General features: G+C 34.0%; 1 pseudogene; it reads left to right on the forward strand.

Annotated features, from left to right (window-relative positions):
- The first annotated feature begins 459 nt into the window (after positions 1-459).
- On the forward strand, positions 460-1,421 carry LOC143679141 (olfactory receptor 10AG1-like; annotated as a pseudogene).
- The last annotated feature ends 20,766 nt before the right edge of the window (positions 1,422-22,187 follow it).

The raw sequence follows: 22,187 nt of genomic DNA on the forward strand, positions 1-22,187 counted from the left end.
AGGAAAGTCATCATATTTACATTGATTATATGTGTATGATTCATCAAGAACATTTTTATGTGGTTTAAAAATCTTACTACTATAATAAAATTATTTTAATTGATAACAAGAGAATACATAATTGAGAAGAGAAAAGCCTGCCAACTGAAAGAACATAATAATTGCTACAAATGAACATACATTCAGATTGTGACATTTCAAGTCTTAAGATAGGTAACAAAATTGATAATCACCTATGTCATCACCATAAAAAAGGAAATATAATAACGCAACAGTTTTTTTGCATGGGCAGACACAGGGAATCAACAGATTTTCTAAAGGAGTAATTTTCTTATGGCCATGTAGAGCCACTGGCATTTACTTTTTTTTCATATACAATGTTGGAAAAATTGGAGGACATAAAATATTCAGATTATACATAAGGCAGAAAACAAGAAAAGTAAAGTAATTTTACTTCTGATTAAGTCATTCCTAGAAATGAAACATGAAGAGAAGAAAGAAGGAGGCAATGTTTCCACAGTGATGCAATTTGTACTCCTGGTATTTTCTGACCTTCCAAATCTCCAAAGGTTTCTCTTTGGCGTGTTCTCCATTGTTTACATCATTATTTTACTTGGAAATAGCCTCATAATAATAATCACCAGGTTTGACCCTGCACTACAGAAACCCATGTATTTTTTCCTAGGGAATTTTTCCTTTTTGGAAATCTGTTATGTGTCTGTCACTTTACCAAGGATTCTGGTGAGCCTTTGGACTCAGGATAGAAATGTTTCTAGGCTAAACTGTGCCACTCAAATGTGCTTCCTCCTTATGCTGGGAATCACGGAATGTTTCCTCCTGGCTGTGATGTCCTATGATTGCTATGTGGCCATCTGTAACCCTCTGCACTAACCCTCTAGTCATGAACCAAAGGTGTGTGTCCAGCTGGCAGTTGGTTCCAGGGTTGGTGCTATCCCTTTCCAGATAGGGGAAACATGTCAGATTTTCTCTCTGGACTTCTGTGATTCTAATCAGATTAATCATTTCTTCTGTGACATTCCTCCCATTCTCAGGCTGGCCTGTGGGGACACTTCTGCACATGAGCTACCTGTCTATTTAGTAGCTATGCTTTTTATTGCAGTCCCTTTTATGTTGATACTTGCCTCCTACAGCAAAATCATTTCCACCATTCTGGGGTTGCTGAGAGCCAAGGTTGGAACAAAGCTTTCTCCACATGTTCTTCCCACCTAGTGGTTGTTATTTTATTCTTTGGATCTACCACCATCACTTATCTAAGGCCCAAATCCAAACATTCTGTAGGAACTGATAAACTTCTCTCTCTTTTCTATACCATTGTGACTCCTATTTTCAATCCCTTGATATACACCTCTAGGAACAAGGATGTTATAGCAACATTAAGAAAATTATTATGTAAAAAATAAGGTGATAAGCTTAATTGTTCTTGTTTTAAATGACTGTCACATGGTTATCCAAGAAGCATTTAAATCTCTATGTTTCCCCTTTGGCAATAAAATAGCTATTGCCTTATGATGTAATTTTAGATACATAGCCTGAAATGTACTGTGCTTAAATATATACTAGGCAAAGTATTTTACTTTCAATGCTACATGTCTATAAAAAGAATCTTATCACCTATATAAAATAATAGTTTGCATCACATTTTTCCATTCAAGTCTATGAACAGATTCCAAACTTTTAAGATTCTTAGCTTAAATATTTTGGAAAATATGTAAGATTAGTTGCTCAAATAACTGCTTAAAACTTTGCGCTTGTATTTGCTAGCATTCTTCTCTGACTATACAGCACAGAATTTCCAGTAAGTAAATAATGAATACTGTTGAGTGAATGATTAAATTTAATGCATAAATAAATACAAGTTGAAATATTACTATGTCTTACTTTAAACTATTGCTAAAATCTAAAAATCTTAAAACATTGGTTAAAAAAAGTAATGTATTTATTTAATCTAATTTGCTCCTATGTAAAATTACTCAAGCCATTTTTCCATAGAATTCTTACATGATTTAGCCCTCTCATTTGTGTGTTTTATAATACATATATTAACTCTCTCATTTTGTGTCCTAAAATACACACACACACATATAATACATATATATTGTATAATATAATATACATATATATTTATAATGCATAAGTATTGTATAATGCATACATATAATACATATATTATTGGCTTGAGAAATTTTTCTCAAGTATGAGAAGAAATATATATTGATTTAACAAGATAGATTTTTATTTATCTCCTTTTCAAAGGGATTGAAGGATGAGATTTAAAGGGTAATTTCTGGTATCATCAGGGAACCATGTTCTAAACTTCCTGCTCTACTATGCCTGAAAATATCATCCATAATTGAGTCATGTTCTTGTTATTTCATTGGAGCCTCCAGGCAGAAGGAAAGGGAAAGGGCTTATATTCTTTTGGTTATTTTTATAACTGAAATCATTGCAGATTCACCTGTATCTGAGAGAGTATCTTTATGTATTTTCCCATTTGCTAATACCTTTCTTCTTCATTCACTGTTGAGAATTTAGAGTTCTTTTTACATAATCCAGAGACTATTCTTTCATTGTATATGTGGCTTGCAAATATTTCTCCAAGTCTGTAGCTCATTTTTCATCCTCTCCCAGAAAGCAAAATATTTCATTTTTATGAGGTCCATGTGGTAGTTTGAAGCTGCAATGTATCCTAGAAAGGCCATGCTCCTTTAATCCATTCTTGTGGGTGTAGACCTAATGTGGATTACATGATGGATTCTCTTATTTCAATTGAGATTTGACCTGCCTCATTCAGATCGGGTCTTAAACTTATAGCTTACTCCTTTATAAGAGGATGGAACACATGCAGAAATTAAAAGAGGAAGCTGAGAGAAGCTCACAGAGAAAAGTACAGAGCTCAAAGAAGTTGAGAGATAATGATTCACCCACAGAATCTGGAAGAGGAAGCCACTGAGAGAGATGCTGAACCTTTGACCCTAGGTGCAAAGGACCAGGAGATGCCAATACTTTGCCTTCCCCTGTGACACAGGTGACCCAAATACTGGCAGACTTTCTTCAGACAAGGTATCATCCTGTTAATTCCTTAATTTGGATATTTTCAAGGCCTTAGAAATGTAAAATTTGTATTCTAATAATTCCCCATTGTTAAATTTAACCCATTTCGAGTATATTGTACTTCAGCAGCTTTGACAAACCAAAACAGTACAATATACGGAATTTTCCTTTTAAGAATTGTGCTTTTGGTGTCAAATTTAAGTAGAGTTCCCATAATCCTGGATCCTGAATATTTTTTCCTATTGTTTTCTAAAAGAATGCATAATTTGCATTTTCTGTTTAAGACTGTGGTGAAGTTTGAATGAATTTTTGTAAAAGCCATGAGATTTAGTTTGATATTGACCTTTTTCCTCTGGATGCCCAGCTTCTCCAGCATTATTTATTGAAAAAGGTATCCTTCATCTTACAAATTTATTTTTCACCTTTGTCAAAATAAATTGAAGCTTTCTTCCCTGATGAAGAAGCCATAAAATATTGACAACATGGCTGCTGTGGCTGATGCAAGGCAACACAAAATGGCCTAACCCACGACTGGCTTTCTTCCCGGAACTGGCGGTGGTTCATGCCAAAGGCACTAACCTTAAATCCGTCCTCTTCCCTAGTAACAATGGTGACCAATCCCAGAAATCTGCCCTCCACCCTAGCAACAACAGTGATCAATCCCAGCCCGACACGTGTCCCTGCATGCTCCCAGCCTATATAAGCCTGTGCACTTCCTCAATAAAGCAGATGCTTTCCACTCACCCCTGGGGGTTGTGTCCTGAGTCATTTTTTCATGACTGTGTGCTGTGTGCTTGACTCAGTACGGCCGCTTATCCCCAGCCATCAGCTAACCAACACTTCTCTAGGACACACGTCATTCTCCAGGACAAGTGACATGTTAGGTCAAAAAACAAGTGTTGATAAATTTAAATATATAAAATTATACAATGAATCTTCTCCTACAACAATGGAATGAAGCTACAAATCTATAAAAGAGGTTACCATAGAATATTCACTAATATATGGAAATTAAATTACATCCTCTTGAAAATTCACTGGGTAAAAGGAGATATCACAAGTTAATATAGAAAATAACCTAACGTTAATGAATATGAAATGCAACATACCAAAACTAATGGGATGTAGCAAACTCATTACAGAGAGGAAAACTTATGACTTTAAATGATTGCATTAAAAAAGAAAAGGAGTAACTCAATTCAGAAATTTAACCTCACAACTAGAGGAACTATAAAAAGAAAAGCAAAATAAACTGAAAGGGAACAAAGGAAGGAAATAAAAAATACTAGAACAGTTATACTTAACAGCATAAAAACAATAAAGAGAACTAAGAAAAGCACAATTGGTTCTTTGAAAAGATCAACAAAATAGACAAACATTTAACTAGATTGACAATGAGAAAAGAAGACAGAATTAACTCTAAGCAGAAATAGGAAGGGGGAAACACCAAGCTAGCATAAATGAAAAGGATTGTAATAGGATCATCCAGAAAACCAGAACTGTTAATATACACATACACTCATGCACACACTCATGCTCACATGTGGATGGATAGATAGACCAAAATTGATTGACTATAGGAACTGGCTCACATGACAGTGGGGATCAATGCATTCTGACTCATTATAGCAGGCTGCAATTAGGGAACTCCAATGAAGGATTAGAGTACTTTCCCAGGATAAACTGACTAGCTGAAGTAGGGAAAGGAATTCTTCTTTCTGATTGCTAATATCATCAATTCCCCCTTTAAGACCTTCAATTGATGGGGTTAGATTTATGTCTTTGCTGGACACAGCCACCTTTGTTGATTATAGATGTAATTACCCATAGATGTAACAATTTACTGATTATTTATATTCCTGAAACACTCTTGACAGTAACAATCAGACCATTGTTTCCTTTTCCAATAACTGGGCACATTAACCTAGTCAGGTTGACACATGAACATAACTACCATAGTTGGCCACTTGCCAAATTGCTGCTGATATGCATATGCTTCAGCCAACCACTGAAAAAACCATTAGAGCTTTTCTAACCCCTTTAGTTACAACACTGAATCCAGACTTTTAGCTCAATGGGCCTATATCAATAAATTCAGCCTCACCCAACTTCATGCTCCTTCCACCATTCCCATATCCTTATTAAACATTCCCACAAAATGTCCCCAGATTTATGTATATAGACATTGGATAAATCATAGAGTTCTTTGGAGTGTAGCCTACCTTCACTTTGTACCTCCCTTTTCAGGGCCTATGGGGATTTCAGTCTAGTTAGAGGCCTGGAAGAAAAGAGGAATGGTGGGGGTGTATCATGAGAAGATTTAGAATTGTCATTCAAGCCAACTACCTCAGAGCATTCCATTAGAGTTTCATCAGATGAAACATAGTTTATGCCTTCAAATGGAGGTGAGAGGGCTGTTTTCTGTGGTGAGAAAGTTACAGATATATCATTTTATATATCTTCAGATGGGAACAAAATGTCTGACTCCTCAGGGAAGACTAGAGTTCAGGTGGTTGACTCCTCAGGCACACCATTATATAGAAATGAGCACAAAGCAGAATCTAGGCTGTCAAGTCAATACTCTCATCATTGTAAGCCCATATGTCTCCTTTCCAATTTTCAGGATCAAAATACTTCCCAATCTATGCCCTCAATTTATAAGTAGACACTATGCAAATGGAGGAATTTAATTTACAATTTGATTTATGTCTCACTTGAACAATGACGCTCTTGGTCTGGTTTTCAGAAATATCATGGGTGTGCCTACAGGAAATAAGAAATTTTTTCAGGCCACACATAGAAACATTTAGTCCTTCATGTAACATATAAACTGGGAATTTGAAGCCTTGACCTCATCTCTTTATTTAACAACTGTATACAAAATATGTATTAATGACCAGTCAACATCATATTTTTAACCCCACAAAACTCTTTTAAGATATCAAATACACTTGAGTCTTGCCTCTTACAAGCATTTGAGTATCCATGTCTGAAGATATTTTGTACATCTCTGTTGCCATTCATGCCATGTTCTATCAGTGTTATGTCCATATATGTCCGTATGTGTACATATACATACATATATTTGTACACATACAATTATATACATTCAGATTCTTTTCTCTAGAGAACACAGACTAAAACATATATCGAAAAATATTAAGAAATTTTGCATAGGTTTTGCCTTGTGAGACTGCAGGATTGGCCAATCCCTACTCTGTAAGACATGTCATAAACTGGGAAATCCATTGAGGGTCTTGGTGAATTTCCCAGAAGAAGCTGGCTGGATTAAGTAGGGACAAAAATTCTCCTTTCTGACTGCTGAATCAGTAATTTGTTTTGAAAAGATTGGATGAGATTTGTAATTTCTTGTGGCAATCTCCTTTGTTTTTATAATAGATGTAATCATTGATAAGTACAAACAACTAACTAATGATTTAAATCCATAAAATACTTCCATTATATTAATCAAACCAGTTCTTGCTTTATCAACATTTGGTTATCATAACCTAGTCAATTTGATACACGAACCTAACAGTAGCAAGGATATTACTAAGAACTAGTTTATGCAAACATATTATATAATCTAGAGGCAATGGAGAAATTCCTAGAAACAGCACATTAATAAAATGATGGAAAGTAAATATATGATCATGTCAATTGGTATAGAATAGACATTTGACAATATCCATCATCCATTCTTGATAAAAGCACTTGTAAAACTAGGAGTAGAAGGAAATTTTTCCACATTTTAAATAGTGTGTATTAAAAGCTCATGCTTTGCATCATCCTCTGTGATGAAAGACTGAAAGCTTTCTCTCTAAGAGCAGCAATGAGACAAGGATACCCACTGTGACTACACTGTACTGGAAATTCTAGACAGAAATTAAGCAAGAAAAAGAAATAAAGGCAACAAATTGGAAAGGAAGAATTAAAATTATTCTTATTTGTCGGTAACATGTTCCTAAAAACATTTAAAACTTGAAGAAACCCAGAAAGTCTACCTATATTTAATAAGTAAATAAGCAATATAGATGGGTTATACGATAAATATGCAAAAATCATTAGTGTTTTTATACACTAGTAATAAACAATGTTTAGGTGAAATAAAGAAGTAATTTCACTTACAATAGCTAGTAAAATTATGAAATAGCTAAGAAGTTTAAATGCAGATGTAATTGGCTTTGATATGGAAACAAAGAAGATATTAGTAAAGGAAATTTAAAAAGACACACATAAATGGAAGGGCATTCCATGTTTATGGATTGAATTACTAAATATTGTATAATGTCAGTTCTACCAAATATGATTTACAGATTCAGTGTAATCAAATACCTTATTTGCAGAAATTGAAAAGTCAATCAACAAATTTATCAATAAGATAAGGGACTCCAAGGGAAAAACATCTGTAAAAGAAGAATGAATTTGGAATATTCATACTTCCTTATGTTAAACTTATTAAAAAGCAATAGTGCTCAAAACAGCATGGTACTGCAGAAGGGCAAACAAATAGATCAGTGGAAGTGAATTGAAAGATCAGAAAAATAAACTCCAACCTTTATTTTCAGTTGATTTTTTCAAAGTTCCATTTACAATATTGTTTATTTACATTTCATTAATAGGTCCCTTATATTGGGACATAGTCCCAGAACTTTCTTATATGGGTTGTCAAATTAAAGCTTTGGATGTTAAAAAATAAAAAAAACATGGCTTTTCTGGGGTACATAACAGCTTCAAACCCGCATGTCACTGAACAGTACCATCAGCTGGGCAAGCTGGAAAGAACAGATAAACTGAAGGGCTTTTCAGTGCCTCTCCAGATCCTATCCCAGGCCCATCAGAGCTGGTCTACATGCCCTGCATTGGTATCCAACCATGTTTTGGCTGAAAAATATGGATGGTGTACCAGTCTGAATCTCTAGTGGACCCCAGAAAAGCTTGCCCTTTAATCCTCATTCAGTATTGCTAGGTGGGAGCATTTTGATTGTTTCCATGAAGATGTGATCCACCCAATTGTGCGTGGTAACTTTTGATTAGATGATTTCCCTGAAGGTGTGTCTCCACCCACTGAAGGTGGAGTTGCTTACTGGACTGCTATAAAAGAGGAAACATTTTGGAGAACGAAACAGATTCAGAGAGAGCCAGTGAAGAATGACATAGCCACAAGAAGCAGAGAGCCCACTAGCCAGAGACCTTTGGTGATAAAGCAGGAAAATCCATCTGGGGGAGCTTCTTGAAATGGGAAGCCATGAGAAAAAGCTAGCAGATGATACTGTGTTCACCATGTGCCTTTACAGATGAGAAAGAAAGTCTGACTGTGTTTGCCACATGCCTTTCCAGCTGAGAGAGAAACATTGAATGTCGTTGGCCTTCTTGAACCAAGGTATCTTTCCTTGAATGACTTAAATTGGACATTTCTATCGACTTGTTTTAATTGGGACTTTTTTTGGCTTTAGAACTGTAAACTAGCAACTTATTAAGCTCCCCCTTTTAGAAGTCATTCTGTTTCTGGTATATTGCATTTTGACAGCTAGCAAACTAGAACAGATGGCCAAACTGTCAAAGCAGTGTCCTAAAACAAATTCAGGCAGTAACTAAACCCTAGATAAAGAGAGAAATCAAACTTCAGAATAGATTCATCAAGATAGTTAGATGAACAGATATCAACAAAAAAATCACAGAAAATATTGAAACTCAAGAAGTTGAAATAAAAAATAGAATAATTCAGAGGACATACAGAATATGGAAAAAATAATCAAAGCTATGCAAACAAATCTACTGAATTAATTCAAATAAATGAAGGGAAATGTGTATGAAAACATAAAATAAGAAGACACTAAAAGAGCATAAAGGAGATTTTGAAAGGCTAAAATGTAACAGACATTATCAAAATAAAATACACTGTAGATAAAAATAAAAATATACTGGAAACAAACAGAAGCAGTTTTGAAGTAGGAAAAAAGAGCATCAGTGAGACAGAAAATGGAGTAACTGAATTTGATGGATAAAAGAACAGATGGAGGAAAAAATGGAAAATTTGAGCAGGATCCCAGAGAAACAACTGACAACACAAAGCATACAACATTCTGAGACAAACAGAAATAGAGAGTATTTGTTAATAAGAGACCAGCCTTACAAAGACTACCAAAGGGAGCCCCACCAGCTGAAAGGAATAGGTGAGAGAGAGACCCAGAAGAGGGCACAGAAATGCAGAGAATCAGCAAAGATAAATAAGTGGTTGAAAGAGAGAAAATAATTTGACCTGACAAACAATAGCCAAAGGGCAAAACAGTGGAAGTATTGCCTCTGCAATAACAACCTCAAATGCCAACAAACTAAACTCCCCAGCCAAAAGAATAAAATGACAGAATGAATATAAAATTATGATCCACCCATATTCTGTCCACAAAAGATGCATACTAGACCCAAAGACACAAACAGATTGACTGTGGAAGGTGAGAAAAAGACAATCTATACAAGCATCAAACAAACAAACAAAATTTTTTAATAAAAAAGAAAGCTGAGGTAGCTACACCAAAACTAATCAAAACAGACCTCAAATGCAAAAATGTTACAGGAGAAAAAGAAGGACAGTATATAACAAACTGTCAGATTACCAAGAAGAAATAACAACCACAAACATCCCAAAGAACATGAGGCAAATACAAGCAAAACTGAAGGGAACAACAGACATCTCTACAACAACAGTGGGAGACTTCAACACAAAATTCTCTTCAATAGATAGAGCATCCAGAAAGAAGCTCAACAAGGTATCAGAGAACTCAAATAAGAGGACAAATGATCTAGACCCAAGAGACATACACAGAACACTGCATCCCAAACCATCAAGACACATTCTCCTCACAATTTCTGATGGAACACTCTCTAGGACAGACCCTCTGCTGGGACACAGAACAGTTCTCAATAATTTTCAAAAGATTGAAACCATATAAAGTACCCACTCTGAACACAATGGAGTGAAGCTGGAAACCAACAACAAATGCAGACAAGAAAATGTACAAATGCACAGAGGCCAAACTACATGCTCCCAAACAACCAGTGGCTCAAAGAAGAAATGACAAAAGAAGTTAGCAAGCATTTCAAGATGAATGAAAATGAGATTACAACACACCAAAACCCATGGGATGTAGTAAAGGCAGCATTGGAAGGGAAATCCACAGCCATAAGCACTTACATTGAAAAGGAGGAAAGAGTCAAAATCAATGACCTAACTGAATAACTGAATTAACCAAAGAAAGAACATGAACCCAATCTGAAAGCAAGCCAAAAGAAACAATGAAGAATCAGAGCAGAAACCAATGAAATGAACAAAAAGAAAGAGCAAGAGAGAGAAAATAACAGCAAAAAAAAACTTGTTCCCAGAGATCAACAAAATTGACAAATCTTCAGATAGGTTGAAAAAACAACAAAAAAAGAAGAAGCAAATAAACAAAACCAGAAATGAAAGGTGGGCATCACCACCAACCCCAAAGAAACAAACAAAAATCCTGTGGTCACTATGAGTAACCACATGCCAACAAACCAGACAACCTAGATGACATGGACAACTTCTGCAAACACACAAGCAACCCGCACTGACTTGAGGAGAAACAGAAGACCCCAATAAACCAACCACAAGCAAACAAACTGAAGCAGTTCATCAAGAACTTACCAATAAATAAAAGTTCAAGACCAGACAACCTCACAGGTTCTTTAACCAAGCATTCCAAGCAGAATTGATACCATTACAGATCCAACAGATAATAATATGCATACGGTCTCCTTATTATAAATGTTTATCTTTACTTAATTTTCTCGAGTTTTCAAGATTTACATGCTGTAGAATTTATTAGAACTTCATTAATTTTTTATGGTGGAATAATATAAAACTATGTTGAGTGAAAGAAGCCAGGCACAGAAGAAAAATATTACATGACTACACTTATTTAAAATATGTAAATAAGAAAATTCATTAAAGTAAAATAGGTTAGTGGTTTCTGGAGCTAGAGGGATGAATAATGACCAATATATTACTTAATGGGTAGAAAGTTCATGATTTGGTTGATAAAAAAGTTTTGATAATGGACGTGGTGTTGGCAGTACAACATTACAAATGTAATTAATGCAACTGATTTTTATAATGTAAACGGTTACAATGGCAAATTTCACATTCTATATGTTTTCATAACAAAAGATTAAATACTGGATTTTTATGTTTCGATTTGAGAAACACTGTTTATTTGTGTCTCAAATTTCTCTGCAGTATTTATCAAGTAATTTTCCTCATTTAGCAATTTTCAAATACAAGTAATTTAAATTGTAAATTGTAATATTACTATATACTACTACACTTAATTCTTCTGATTGTAACTATTGATTTGATCCATTAACTCCAAAATCTTTATTCTGCTTAGAATTAAAATTATATTCAGATAATATAAAAATAAATATATTTATAAAGATAATGCAATTCATAATTTTAAAGAACTATAATATACTTTTACAATATTAGTTTTGCCATGAGATAACATGATATCATCTCCAAATATTCCTATATGAAATGTTTGAATTTTTCTTTATAGTAATCCATTAAGTATTTTTTAAGTTAATTTATCTTTAGTGTGAATACCTGAGAAATGCCTGAATATGTGACACAGTAACAAAGAATATAATGCAATTATTATTTCATAGGTCCTGGTTTCATACTCAAAAGAATCTTATTTAGTTGTTATTATGACTTTTAGTCTATTCTGCATCATGAGAGATGTAGAGAAACTTCATCTACAAAACCATATTAGCTACAGAAATATTTTCAGGACACTTAAGGATAAACTTCACCTCATATAAGTTTTTTGTTTGCTTGTTTGTTTGTTCTTAATCTGAGATCATAAAGATTTTCTCTATGCTTTACAGTGAACTCTAGAGTTGTTTTTGCTTTATATTAAGGCCTTTGGTCCATTTTGAATTAAATTTTTCTGTATGGTATGAGGTAGAGCTCCAACCTCATTGTTTTGTATATGTATGTTCCATCATGATTTGTTGATGAAACTATTATTTTATTTGTTTTTATTTTTTTATGTTTACTTTATAAACAGGTACTTCTCTTTTATCCCATGCCCACCCCCTGTTAACCTCTTATCTGTTTTCTATCTCTGCAAATTTTCTAGACATTTCTTATAAGTGATATCATTCAATGTTCATTCTTATGTTCCTTGTTTGTTACACTGGACATAATGTTTCAGCATTTCTCATAATTCATTTTCTCTTATACCTGAATATATTCAACTGTGGCAGGTACTACTTTTTGTTTGTTTTTCATTTGTTGATGGGCATTGGCATTATTTCCAGCTTTTCACTGTTATTAATGGGCTTCTATAAACACTGGTATAAAAGAATCTATTTGCAGCTTTGTTTACACTTTCTTTGTGTATATACCTAGAAGTGTAGTTGTTGATTCAAAGGTTAGTTTTATATTTAACTTTTTGAAGAATCATCATAGTGATTCTCACAGTGGCTGCACTATTTTACATTACCACCAACAGTGCACTAGAATTCCAATGTCTTTGGAACCCTTTTCAACACTTGTTATTTTTTTCTTTAGTAATAGCCATCCTTATAGGTGTAAAGTGATGACTCATGGTGGTTTTGATTTGTATTTTTTTAATTGCTAATGATGCTGCATATCCTTTCATTTTTTATTAGCCATTTGTGTATCTTCTTCAGAAAAGCTTCTGCCCTATCTACTAATTCTTGTAATAAATTGCTTTTCTGACAAAAATCAATATATTTATTTTAATTAATTGTTATTTTTATTTGCACCCAATATGAAAATGCACATTGCTAGAAGGAAATAGTACTATGACCTTAACTTTCAGCACACAGATATAGTTAGGCATGCCTATCTAGTAACTCTGCTTAACATTACACACAATCTTAAATGACTGGTCATCATGAATATCAGATATCCAAAAGCATAAATACAGTTACAACTTCAAATTAAATATTTATCTATACAGAATGATGTTATTACATGAGTATCTGATGGTTCACATGACAATGCAGTCACAGCTCTGAATATGACCCTCTGTCATTGGTACCTTCAATTCTTCCCCTTGGTCTCCACTGCTTGGGAATACCAGGTCTGATTTTATCTCCTGGTCTGTCAGTGCCACAATATGCTTCCCCCCCCTCCATGTAACCACAACTGAGGCTGGGTATTTTATACTCAGAGGGACCTCTAATCCTCACTGGTTAGTACTATAAAGGAATGCAATTAAGTTGCAAGGTAGAGATTATGAGAAACAGTGAGTCAAACTGGAGAAAGAAATCACATAAACCTCATGGTTCTTTTTTTAATTTCCTAGGCTGCTGAAGCAAATAACAAGAAATGTTTCAATTTGAACATTGGGAATTTATTAGCTTATGATTTTGAGGCCAAAAGAAATTCCAAATCAAGGTGACATCAAGGTAATGTTTTTTCACCAAAGATTTTAGTGCTATGGGGTTGCTGATGGTGCCCCATGGTCTTTAGTTTCTCACATGGCAAGGCACATGGTGGTATCTCTAAGTTCTGTTGTTGTTCAGCTACATCTTCATCTCTCTCTCTCTTTGTATGGATTCCATTACTTATCAAGAATGCCAATAATAGATTTGAAACCCATCCTGATTGAGTGGGTCACACCTTAAGTAAAATAGTCTGATCCATAAGTTCTATTTACAATGGGTTCACACCACAGGAATGGATTAATTTTAAAAACATGTTTTCCTGGGGTACACCCAGCGTCAAACCACCACATCCCACCCTCTGGACCCCAAAAGGCATGTTCTTTCTATGTGAAAATTGTTTCCTTCCATCACAGTATCTCAAAATTATTAAGACATTTCACAATAATGCTATGTACAAAGTCTTACCAAAATTGGTTATAGGTGTACCTTGACCTGGGACACAATTCCTTTCTGCCTGTGGACCTGTGAATCCTACAGAACAGTACGCTACCAATTCACAATGGGGGGACAGATATAGGATAAGTATTCCCATTCCCATAGGGAGGAAATGGAAGGAAAATCAAAGTCATAGGTCTGAAACAAGTTTGAAACCTTTCAGGGAATACTCGATTAGATTTCAAGGTCTAAGAAATCTCTGAGCTTGATAAAGCAGCACCACACCTTCCAAGTGCTTGCCAAGCAGCCCTATTCTCCTACGGTACTGTGGTTAAGGCTTCACCCTCTCCAAGAACTGGGGTGGCAGCCAGGCACTCTTTGAATGTTGTTGCACAGAATCTTCCCTCTTAGGGCATTAGGATGGTGGTCAGACTCTTTGCAAACCCTGGGGCCTAGGCTCCAACCTCATGTAACAATGAGGCAGTGGCAATATTCTTGACAATAACTTATGCACAGAGTCTACTGTCTTAGAATTGTAGGGTGCCAGCACTCTTCCTGAAAAATGGGCAGAAGGCCTGCCCTGTACACATGTGGGGCAGATTCACCCTTTCCACACATAAGTGGGTTGTATCCTGATTATGAACAAAAATTCCAGTATTAAAGAGAAGCGAGATAAAAATCAGATTTTTAGGAAGTAATATGAGAACTAACTGGATTGAGCTAAAAATTCTACCTCTACAAAAAGACCATCAGAGTTTACCTCAGGTGAAGTTTGCAATACAATATTATATATTTTAAATGGTGTTCCCAGGAGAACCTAAGCTTTTCAAATATGATATAGTGATGTAGTATGTTCCTTCATTTGATTGACATAATGGATTCTAGTGAATTTTGATCTTTTCAATTATCTCAAAAATAAAGGTCAATTTTATAAATCATTGAGGAAATCCATATGAAATCCAAATTGTCATACCCATATACAGAAATCCCATGGTAATACCATGCATAATAGATATGAAATAGGAAATAGTGGAAATGTCAATAAAAACAAATTGCAGTATATTCATGAAATGTAAACACATGCACCAAACAAAATGAAAAAATATGTCTACACATTAACACTATAAATGAGTCACTTTTGTACTAATGAAATGAATAAAGCCAAACAATAAAGCATAAAAGGATATGGTTTGATTTATTTAACATCTAAAAAAACTGGTGAAGTTTCTCATGGCTGAAAAAATCAGCAAAATACTGATGATTAATGTACAGCATAGGCAGCAGGAAAACATCTATTCCTGAAGATTTGAATCCATTGTAAATGTGACCTTTGGATAAGGCTTCTTCAGCTAATGTGTGATCCACCTCAATTAGGATGGGAATTAATCTTATTATTTCAGCCCTTTATAAGAGATATAAATGCATTGTAATGGGAGAGCAGGTCACAGATATAGTAGCCAGAAGTTGAACATCAGCAGAATCTCAGGACACTGTGATGTGCCTTGTCATGTGACAATGACAACTAAGGGACCGAAGATCACCACAGCCAATCTCTAAACCCACAGTCTTGGGGAGAAAACATCACTTTGATTTGGACTTTCTTGTAGCCTCAAAACCAAGAATTAAATTCCCATTAAGCTAAAATATTTCATGGCATTTGCTTTAGCAGATTAGGAAAATTAAACAGACCTTAGTACCAGAAGAGTCGGGGTTGTTCTTGCAAATACCAACAATGTGTAAATGGTTTTGGAATTGAGTAAAGATGAGGGGCAGAAAGGATTGTGAGGTACTTGATTGAAATGCCTAGATTGCTGTGAATAGACTGTTGATAGAAAAATGGATATTAAATTTACTTCCAATGGGGCCTTATATGGAAATGATGAATGTGTTATTGGAATCTGGAAGAATGGGGACCTTTGCTTTCAGGTGGCAGATGACTTAATGAAATTGAGTTCTGATGTCTAATGAAAGGCAGAATTTGAGTGATGAACTTGGATATTTAGTTGAGGAGATATCCAACAGAAATGCAGAAAGTATGGTCTGGTTTCTCCTTCAAGCTTAATGGTACAATTCTGAGGGAAAGGGATAAGCTGAAAACTGAACCCTTCAGGACACAGGTGTCTGAAATTGATGATTTGGAAAATTCTTAGTTTCTGGCATATGAGAGAGGTGCTCCATGCTATGGTTTACCTCAACATGGAACCAGTCATTGATTCCCATGGAGGTCAGGATAAGAAATGCAGTTACCTAAGAAGGATTTTTGAAACATTCCTTTTTCTGATGGTTTGGACTCTTGGGTATTTCATGCAAAACTGCCTATTTTTTGTGACATTTGTGAACAAAAGCACTCCAAGCCTGACTAAAATGGACAGACAAAGTGACATATTGGAGAAAAAGTCCTTTCAAAATAAGAACCATGGAATCTGAGATCTGAACTGAAGCCACCTCCTCAGACCAATTAACACTCATTAGTATCTTAATCTCTTTCAGTTCCTTTACTGATAAAAGAGAAATGTGAAGCAGTATCAGAAGAACTTACCAAAATTATTTGCCAGTAAAAATTGAAAATACTTACAAGCTGATAGAGAGCTATTGTTTCATAACTATTCCTCCCAAAGAGTGTAGACAAAATCCCCCCAAATATTTTAAAACAGCAATTGAATATGTTAAAAAAAATCTTAAAATTCAAAACAATGAAAAAATCCAACTTAAAACAGCAAGCAGCCTATTTACCATCAAATAAATTCAAATTTTAACAGGGCTGTTCTCCTTGCTGTCTGTGGAGGTGATGACAAAGGGTTACTCACCTACAGCCAGTGCATATTAAAATAGAGGCGTGTTACCAGAGGTCAGTTTGCACTTGTTACCAAGAGAGTAAAACTGTTTATATGGACTAAAATGGAAATTCTCATAGAAATTAAGTGTCATAAAATATTAGGATATAGCTAACTTTTGAGAAGAGTTTATCACTTGAATGTTTATAACTACTAAAATAGTAGCAATCTATTTCAAAACAATGAGTACATCTATAACTGTCTATTTACTTATATTTTAAAAATAGCATTATGATGTGAAAAAAATGTACTTTCTAAGAAATTTATTGATAGAATGTCTTAGTTTGTATTTCGCTACAGTTTAAACTAAGTAAGGGCCTTTACACAATTACTTACTTTAGAAAATTATTCTTGGGGACATGGGTGCAAACTGAGAGAAGTGAAACAATACAATAATGCAAGAGGGAATATCAATCCAAGAATGAGTTATCTGACTACTGCTGTGGGCAGATAAAACAAGTCAAAAGGCCTCAATACAAAAAAAATTTCCATGAAATTGTTTTCCATGAAAATGCATCAAAATTCAGAAAGAAATTAGTAGTAAATATAAATGAGAATAAATAAAGTCAAGGTTGGAAAAGTAAATTAAAACCCAGAATTTTAAATTTAAAAGAATCACATTTAAATTTAGAACAAATTATCAGAGGATTTAATTTAATAGTAGATTTGTTTAAGTTTGTAAGTAAATTTATAAAAAAAAATATGGAAATACAAAATTTGATGATGAAATATCTAAAAATGTGATCATAATATAGTCTTTCTCAGCTTACACTGTGTGATGACAATTGTGCCATTTGACATCTAATATCACTTATCCTAAAACTATCACTACATAATAGATGATTGTTAACATCTGCTAAAAATATATTATGCTCATAATTTATCTCAAAATTTACTTTGAAAGTAATGTGTCTTATGCTACTCTAGAGAACTAATATTAGTATAAAACTCTTAACATCCTGAGCTTATGAAAATACCCAAAGCAATATAAACAAATGAAAGAGAAAAAAAATCATGAAAATTCATTTTCATTTTAATTCCAGCAAGAATAAAATGGGGAAAAACACTCCCAGGAATTGAAACAAAACATACCAATTTGGAAACTATCATGAATTTTTCAAAGCAGAAGATTAGTATTGGTAAACATGAATGTATTGAACAATAAATATTCCCTAAGCCTGATGCTTGTTGATATAAAAAGGGATTGACAATTCTTAGAAACTGATAAGGTAGTCCTAAAAACTCATATGAAATAGATATTGTAAAAAGAAAAATCCCATGTAGCAGCCACAATTGAATCATAAATTATAATTTTTAATAAGTGACTATACACAAATAATTTTTTATACTATAGTAGTTAACTGAATCATAGACATTTTAGACCTTTACATCTTTGGGGCCATTATTCCACTAAACATTTTCACAAAGGCCACCTTCAAATCCCTGTTTCACAAGCTGTAAATGACAGGATTCAGGGTGGGAGGAAATAGAGAGTATAACACAGACATAAAGAGGTACAGTGATGAATGGGATTTTGACGAGGAACCTAAGCATGCAGCAAATCCAGAGGAGAGGAACAATGTCACCACATTGAGGTGGGGAATGCAGGGGGAGAAAGTTTTAAACCTGCCTTGAGCAGATGGAAACCATAGAACAGTGGAGAAAATGTGAACATAGGAACCAATCATGAAAATGAAACATACAAATGCTAAACAGAAGCTAGCAATAATAAACATATATTCTAAAATATGCTTTCCATAACAGGAAAGTCTAAGCAATAATGGAATATCACAGAAGAAATGATACACTATGTTGAGTCTACAAAAACTGACAGAGAACGTACCTGTGATATGAATGGAGCCATAGACACATCCACTGGGCCATGATGCTGTCACCATCTGCAAACAGGAGTCTCTACTCATAATGGCCCCATAGTGCAGAGGATGGCAGATGGCAGCATAGTGGTCATAGGACATGACTATAAGCAGGGCATATTCTGTACCAGCAAAGAAAATAACAAAAAAAAAGCCTGTGAGGCACATCCTTGGAAGGAGATGGAATTGCTCTTGGTCAGGGAGTTCATGATGAATTTGGGAACAGTGACAGAAATGTAGCAGATATCATTTAGGGACAAATTCTTCAGGAAGAAGTACATGGGAACTTGGAGATTCTGGTCAAAGCTAGTAAGGGTGACAATGAGAAGATTCCCCATCAGTGCTGCCAGGTACATTAAGAAAAAGAGAGTGGCATAGAGTCTGTAGGAACCAGTCATTAGGGAATCCCATGAGTGTGAATTCTGTTATGTTGGTAAATTTCTCAGGCATGCTGAGTCTGTCTGTAGAAACAAGAAAAGTGATAATTTCCTAATTAAATTACATCCTTAGAATCTTCATCTTTTTACTGCTTCTACCAGTGGGTCTCTGCTACCATTAAGAAACACCTTCAAGGGCATCAGAGTAGTGCCTGCCTCACCCTAATCACATGTTGCAAACCATACATAATTGATACCTGCAAAGTAAATTTTATTAAGATGGCTATGAAGAATAGGCTAGATTTATTTACTGTATAGTAATCTGCAACTTATGCATGATATAAAAAAGATTCCCTCACCACTACATAGGTGAGAGTTTCCTTTGTCTTTGATAGAATAGGAGAAATGTAGAAACATTTCTTTGAATAGTGTTAATGATATCTGAATGGTGATAGATTCCTGTGAACTTTTTTACTCATATATTTGTAAAATGTTAGGAATTGCAGCTATCACTTATTTCTCTTCTGTACTCTATTATAGGATAGGTAACTGGAGTTGGTTGGAGGAGGAAGATGACAAAGATTTTTTCTACAAGATTTTTCATTTACCAAATTATATTGCTTATGACAAATAAATATATGTTCTACATATTCAAGTTATTCAGGTTCCACATTAGCTGGCTTTTAAGACTCTCTACAATGGCAAATGCACCACAAAGTATACTTTATCTGATTTAATTGTTCAGAAACAAACTGAGTTGAAAAAAATTTTATTCAATAAAGGTTCATGACTGTCATGGATCTAAAAAAACCAAAATTATAATAAAATAAGCACCGTTTTATTTTCATTCAAAAGATGGAATTAAGCATGTAAAATAAATTTTCCTACTTGGACATATCAAGAGACCTACTTCAAATAGATTAACAGCAAAAGGAAACTTACTGCAGATGTTCATAGGTTTCAGGAAATTTGTTTACCTAAGAAAAGCACAGTCACTCTAATTTCAGAGATACATTTTAAAAATTGCTGTGAAACTTAAACCCAAGAATGAAACTGATAAATGCTACTTTCCAAAACAAGAATAAAGCACTGGATAAATAACTGTTACTGATTTGGCTGCCTCTTGCTGTCTGTTGCAATTTTACCAAGTTTCAGTTTTCTCTCACTGGCAAGCAGAGTTTCACAGGATACATTTATGGGTCTTGAATTTTGTGTGAGCTTGAAATTTACCTAATTAAATTGGAGTTACTTCAGTGTATTGACCAATAATACTAAAAATGATTTCATTTTCTTGAAAATGATATCATCATGGGCACTGAGGGTTTGAAGTTCTAATAATTAGGTTCAAATTTAGTTAATTTATCTACCTAATTGGTTTCCTGTTATGATCCTATCTCATCAACAGCAGAAATAATTTATCTAGTTTCTTCTCTCAACAGAATATTGTGAAACTTTTAATTCATCAGGAAATGGAACAAATTAAATTCATGAACTTGTATCTGAAAAAAACTGACTATGTCATGTTTTGAGTACTTCTTTTTTTAATCAACTAAAGAATATAGTTCCTTCTATCATAAAAAAATATATACAATGTACCAAAAATGTAGAAACTTAAATTTCCTCTTTTGGTCTCCTCAAGCCTATTTTTCTTCCCTAGCCTAAATTATGAAACATTGTACTGTATTTCTTTTATGTCATTTCCTTATGAATTTGTGACATGAAGGGGCAAAAAACATATTTTGATATAATAGCAATCTTATCATTCTATAGTTTACTTGCTTATTGTTCATTTAACGTATTTCTGGAACTTCCAATATAGTTTAAGATATATTTTATTTTATATTAACATTATACTGATTAAAATGCTTAATCAGTACTTTTTAATGTTTGCATATATTGCAGAATATATGTGTACAATATTTTAAATATCTTCTTATATATTTCATATTATGAGTAAATTATGAATAAAGTTATTGGACATTTAATTTGTTCATATGTGTGAAGATTTTCTAAAAAAAAATTTCATGATAATTAATAAAATAGATTTAAAATTTATGTAGACGCCAATGATTTGTCTTCTGAAAGCACATGGCAAATTTGTACTTCTACAAGAAGCATTCCATTTACATATACACACATACTTGTAGAGAATTTATTCATTTATAATGTTTTATTAAATTCATAAGAAAAACTATCTCATTGTGGGTGGAATTTGCAGCCACATTATTGCTAGTGATGTAGAGGATTGGCTTGCAATATATAGAAATGAAACATGTCTGAAAATAACTAGACATGGGAATAAAGCTGCATTGGAAGTAAATATGACATAAAATAGTAACATAAATTCACAGAAAGAAATGAAGAAAATCAGAAATGATAAGTGAGGTTAATATAAGAAACTCCATAAACACACACTTTCTTCTTGTAGCTTTGATAATATACTTACACTTACATAAACTAATCATTATAACAAAATATTTTGGAATGAGTAATGTAAGAAGGCGCAATCTGTAAAATTATAACAGTGCAATTAAAAAGGGGCATGAATCCATGTGGAAATGAATTTTCTCTATTTCATTGGAAATGGGTATGATTTCATGAAATTCTTATAATTTAAAACCTATTTTCAATTCATTCATATTAAATGTCATCAGTAAACTAGGAATAGAGGAGTATATCCTCAACTTGATAAAAAATATCTATAAAAACCTATCATTACTGTCATACGTAATGATGCATGTTTTAGTTTCCTGGGCTGCTCAAGTAAATAGCACAAAATGTGTAGACTTCAACAACAGGCATCTATTCCTTCATGGTTTGTGGCTATGAAAAAGCCTAAATCAAGGCAGTAATCAAGGAGATGCTTTCTTCCTGATGACTATGCCATTCAGGGGCTACCTATTAGTAAACCTTGGTTTACTACATGTGTGCTACATGCTAAAGAACATGGTGGGATATCTTGGTCTGTCCATTATCCTCCAGGTTCTGTGGATGTTTAGCTTCATCCTTCCTGTAGTTTTCTCTCTGTGTCAAGATTTCCTTGTGACTATAAAGGACTCCAGTAACTCAAGCAAGACCCATACTGGTTGAGGTGGGCTAAGTTATCTTAAACAAATAACTTAATCAAAAGTTCCAGTTTAACACACCCA

Source organism: Tamandua tetradactyla, chromosome 4 (assembly GCF_023851605.1).
Source record: "Tamandua tetradactyla isolate mTamTet1 chromosome 4, mTamTet1.pri, whole genome shotgun sequence".
In the NCBI taxonomy this organism is placed as follows: domain Eukaryota; kingdom Metazoa; phylum Chordata; class Mammalia; order Pilosa; family Myrmecophagidae; genus Tamandua; species Tamandua tetradactyla.